This window comes from Grammomys surdaster, unplaced genomic scaffold (assembly GCF_004785775.1).
Source record: "Grammomys surdaster isolate TR1022 unplaced genomic scaffold, NIH_TR_1.0 126531, whole genome shotgun sequence".
Taxonomy (NCBI): domain Eukaryota; kingdom Metazoa; phylum Chordata; class Mammalia; order Rodentia; family Muridae; genus Grammomys; species Grammomys surdaster.
In genome coordinates this window covers 4,530,661-4,535,800 of record NW_021621323.1, presented here as the reverse complement: position 1 = coordinate 4,535,800, position 5,140 = coordinate 4,530,661, and positions in this window count along the sequence as shown.

Below are 5,140 nucleotides of genomic sequence, written 5' to 3'. Positions count from 1 at the left end.
ATTAAATAAATGTAACAAGAGAGCGACTGAAGAATGGAAAAATACAGGGCACAGGGAACTGATCCCCTGGCTTGTAGCGTTCCACATGAATGAGACTTGACGTCACGGCACTAGGGTTAATTGGCTAATGGGTTACCACAAGGACGGCTTTTGTATGGGCGTATTTTCTAAATAAAAATGGGTAAGAATCAAAAGGCAGCGAGTGGTTTAAATATCTTTGTTTTCTCTAATCCAGTTAACAGTATTTTTAAAAATATTTCTTTCAGTTAAAAAAAAATCTGTATCTCATAGAATAAATGTTGCTTTCTGAAAAGCTGTCTTTAAAGTTTGAGGATTGGTGGCTTTTTATATGCTCATTTATTCAGCAAACACTCATTCGTGTCCCTTTTAAGCTAGGCACTGGATACATAACAGCTCTCATCTTAGTCTCTTCAGATTAATTTAATAGCAGCAATAAAAATTTACTCCCCCAGTTTCTAGAAAGTCCCAGATCAAAGCATCAATAGATTCATGCCTAATGAAGGTCCACGTTCTGGGTCATGCTCAGTGCCTTCAATCTCACAGAGTCGAAGGGCTCGTGGGTCTCTTTTGAATTTAAAATAAATTATTATTAAAATAATATAACTGAAATAAATTAATATAAACTAGGAGGTCACTAGTCTCATTCACAGAGGTGCCACCACAGGACGTAACTACTAACCAGAGACCATGTCTCATCACATTGTTCCTTTAGGAGCTGTGTGATTTGAACATACGACCAGGCAGGTACAAAATCTATTCAGTCATTCAACTGCCATCAAATGAGCACCTACCATGTGCAATTTATATACTAAATTGCCTAATTTAGACCACTTGTAAGAAAAGATTCTTAGTAGACTCAAAGGTTTTGTTGACTTTCCCATGTTCTGAAGCCAGGAATGGTAGTCCCTCCTGCTCTACAAGCATTCAGATGTCTGACGAAAAAGTATTGGCATGAGTTCAAGGCCAGCCTGATCTATACAAAAGCGCTAAGACAGCCAGGGCTATATAGTGAGACCTTTTCCAAATAAAAATTGAAAACAAACAAACAAAACCCCACAAAGTTCTCATGTTTAAGGAACCAGAAGGATTTAAAAACCCAAGTTTGCTTCCAAAGTCCCTGATCTTGCCATGTGCTTCACAAATGAGAAAGATGCTCTAGATAACACTACCCTGTACAGGGAGCTATAATCCTAGCAGAGGCAGCTGTGTGTTTGTAATTTCGACAGAACTCTGTGTGATAGCTTTGAAACCTGAAGCACGGACATTATGAAGCTTGAAGGGCTGAGGATGTAACTCAGTTGATAGAGTGTTTGGCTAGCTCACACCAGGCCTTGTTTCCAATCCCTGTACTTCTGTCTTAGAGTTCTTTTGCTGTGAAAAGACACCATAACCACAGAAACTTTTATATAGGAGAGTATTCAATTGGAGCTTACAGTTCAGAGGTAGTGTCCACTTTGCTCAGAGCAGGAAACATGGCAACATGCAAGCAGACATGGTAGCTGAGAGTTCCACACCCAAATCCACAGGCTCTGGGAAGAGAGAAGCACTGGACCTAACTTGGGCTTTTGAAACCTCAAAGTTCACCTCCTAGTGGCACACTTCCTCCAACAAACCCACACCTGCTAATCCTTTCCAATATTGCTACTCCCTGATGAGCAAGCATTCAAATCCATGAGCCTTTGGGGCCATTCTCATTCAAACAACTACAATTATATAAACCAACAGTGGTGGTCCACACTTGTAATCCCAACACTCAGAAGACAGAGGCAGAGATGTCCGAGGTTATCCTTAGCTACATAACAAGTTCTAAGCCAGATGGGTATATGTGAGATTCAGTGTCGATGTGCGTATACTTGTGCATGTTTGGGTTTGTGTGTACATGCGTGTAAAATTATCAGGCCTCAGTTTCCTCCTCTACAAGATGGAAATGCTTACAAATTTCTTGCCATGCTTAACATTGACATAAGATGCTGAGTTCAGTAAAGGTCGGTTACTGTTCTAATCTATGGTGGACAAAGACTCCAACAGACCTCTTAGCAAGCGTGCATCCTAGTCTATGCAATGGAGAGGGCACTAGATTATTTTTTATTATTTCTTTGCAGAAGTTTCTGCCTGAAATCGCAATGTTTTCTAGGTATAGTTTTCAAAGATTATAAACTCACATAGAACAAAGATACATTCTTTTGTCTTTATGCTGATTTTAAATTCAAATTTTTCAGTGAGCAGACTTCTTTTTTCTCAAGTCCCAACTCACTCACCAGGTAAAAGGGGGAGAGATTCATCAATGTCTTGGCTTAACTTGAGTCTTACAAATCTTAGTCCTTCAGGATTTTATCTTCCCTCTGGGGTCCACAGATGTTGGAATCTTGGCCCTGATCCTTTAAAACGCTTTTTTCTCAAAATGACTGCCTCCTTCGTGTGTGTCTGTAGCTCAAATGTTAAGCCTTGGCTTTTTCTCCTTTTATATTTTTGAGGTTAGAAACCTGATCCCACGAATAGAGAGAAACACAGAAGACCTCTCTGCTGCTTAGATACTGGAAAAGGGAAAATAGTCCCTCTGTATTGAAGCAGAGCCTTCTTTAATTCATTCTGTGGGGGAGGACCAAGGGTCAGGGGACTGACTGCACGGGTGTCAATACTGGGGAGAGATGCAAAGCGGAGCCTTGGGGATCTGAAGAGTGGAAGTCGTCCAGCCCAGCTCCTCTCCCTGTTGGCTGCCTTTCTCTAGCACTCAGTGGCTTTTAACGCCTGCTCCTCCCTTCCCTTTCTTTCTCTCTCCTCTCTCAATCTGTCCCAAACACCTCTCCCACCTCTACTCAGACTGTACAGCTCAAACTCTGCCTTTTAGTCTCTCTCCAGGGGTAATCTGCCTGGGGAGATTCATCAGCTGAACAGTCATGGCTCAAAGACTTGTCAGTTTCCATTTCTAGTTCAACCAACAATTTCTGGAGCAGGTACCCTGTAGCATATCAATAGTCCTCCTCTTCCTCCTCCTCCTCCTCCTCCTCCTCCTCCTTCTCCTCCTCTTCATCCTCTTCTTCTTCCTCCTCTTCTTCCTCCTCCTCCACTTCCTCCTCCTCCTCCTCTCCTTCTTCTTCTTCTTCTTCTTCTTCTTCTTCTTCTTCTTCTTCTTCTTCTTCTTCCTCTTCCTCCTCTTCCACTTCCTCCTCCTCCTCCTCTTCTTCTCCTTCTTCTTCTTCTTCCTCTTCCTCTTCCTCTTCTTCTTCTTCTTCTCGTTCTTCTTTCTTCCTTTCTTTTTATCTTGAATTTTATTTACAAGAGTTTTGGGTTTTTTTTTTAATTTCATTTTTTTTTACACTCCAAATTTTATCCCCCTCCTGGTCCACCCTCTGACTGTTCCACATCCCATAACTCCTTCCTGAAACCCTCATCTCCATGAGAATGTCCCCACCCCCTCACCTCCCACCACACTAGACTTCCCCACTCCTTGAGACCTCCAGTCTCTTGAGAGTTAGGTGCATCTTTTCTGACTGAATTCAGACCCCCAAAGTCTTCTGCTGTATATGTGTTAGGTGCTGTATATGTGTTATTGCTGGCATAAGAACTCTCTAGTTTCTTTATAGAAGCACTTAGTGCTATGAACTTTTCTCTTATCGCTGCTTTTTTTGTGTGTCCTATAAGTTTGGACATGCCAGGCCTTCATTTTCATTGAATTCTAAAAGGTCTTTAATTTATCTCATATCAGCAGTTTTTATTATTATTCCTCTGTAGTACAGCTTGAGATCAGGGATGGTGATTCCTCCAGAAGTTCTTTTATTGTTTAGGATTGTTTTAGCTATGCTGGGCTTTTTGTTTTTCCATATGAAGTTGATAATTGCTCTTTCAAGGTCTTTGAATAATTGTGTGGGAATTTCGATGGGAATTGCATTGAATCTAGAGATGTCTTTTAGTAAGATAGCCATTTTCACTATGCTAATCCTGCCAATCCATGAGCATGGGAGATTTTTCCATTTTCTCATATCTTCTTCAATTTCTTTCTTCATAGACTTGTGAAGAAAGAAAGTTCTTTCATACAAGAGAGTTCTTGTCATACAGGCCTTTCACTTGCTTGAGTTCTTGTCATACAGGTCTTTCATTTGCTTGGTTAGAGTTACTTTCTAAGACTTTTAACATGAAAGGTTGTTGGATTTGACAAGGCTTTTTCAGCATCTAATTAGATGATCATGTGATTTTTTTAATTTAGTTTGTTTATGTAGTGGATTTCATTGCTGGATTCTCATATGTTGAACCATCTCTGCATCCCTGGGATGAAGCCTACTTGATCATGGTGAATGATGTCTTTGATGTGTCCTTGGATTCAGTTTGCAAGTATTTTATTGAGTATTTTTGAGAAATTGGTCTCAAAATTCTTTCTTTGTTGAGCCTTTGTGTGGTTTAAGTATCAGGATGACTGTGGCTTCATAGAATGAGTTTGGCAGTGCTCCTTCTCTTTCTATTTTGTGGGATAGTTTGAGGAGTATTGGTATTAGCTCTTCTTTGAAAGTCTAGTAGAATTCTATGCTAAAACCAGGCTTTTGAAGTAAGACCTAATAATTCTCTGAATTTTCTCATTGTCTGATGTTATATCTCTCTTTTCATTTCTGACTTTGTTAATTTGGATACTGTCTCTCTGTCTTTTAGTTTGGCTAACATTTCTCTATAGTGTTGATTTTATCAAAGAACCAGCACTTGGTTTCATTGATTCTTTGTATTGTTCTCTTTGTTTTTAACTGATTGATTTCACCCATGAGTTTAATTATTTCAAACTGTCTACTGCCTACTCCTCTTAGGTGTGTTTTTATCTTTTTTTTTCTAAAGCTTTCAGGTATACTTTTAAATTGCTGGGATAAGAACTCTCTAGTTTCTTTATAAAAGCACTTAGTGTTATGAACTTTTCTCTTATCGCTGCTTTTTTTGTGTGTCCTATAAGTTTGGACATGCCATGCCTTCATTTTCGTTGAATTCTAAAAGGTCTTTAATTTATCTCTTTATTTCTTCCCTGATGCTGAGATCACTCAGCAGAGAGTTGTTCCATTTCCATGAGTTTGTAGGCTTTCGGTTGTTTTGTTTTTTGCCCGGCCTGCGGGACTCGGTTATTCGTGGGGGCGAGGGGAACCAA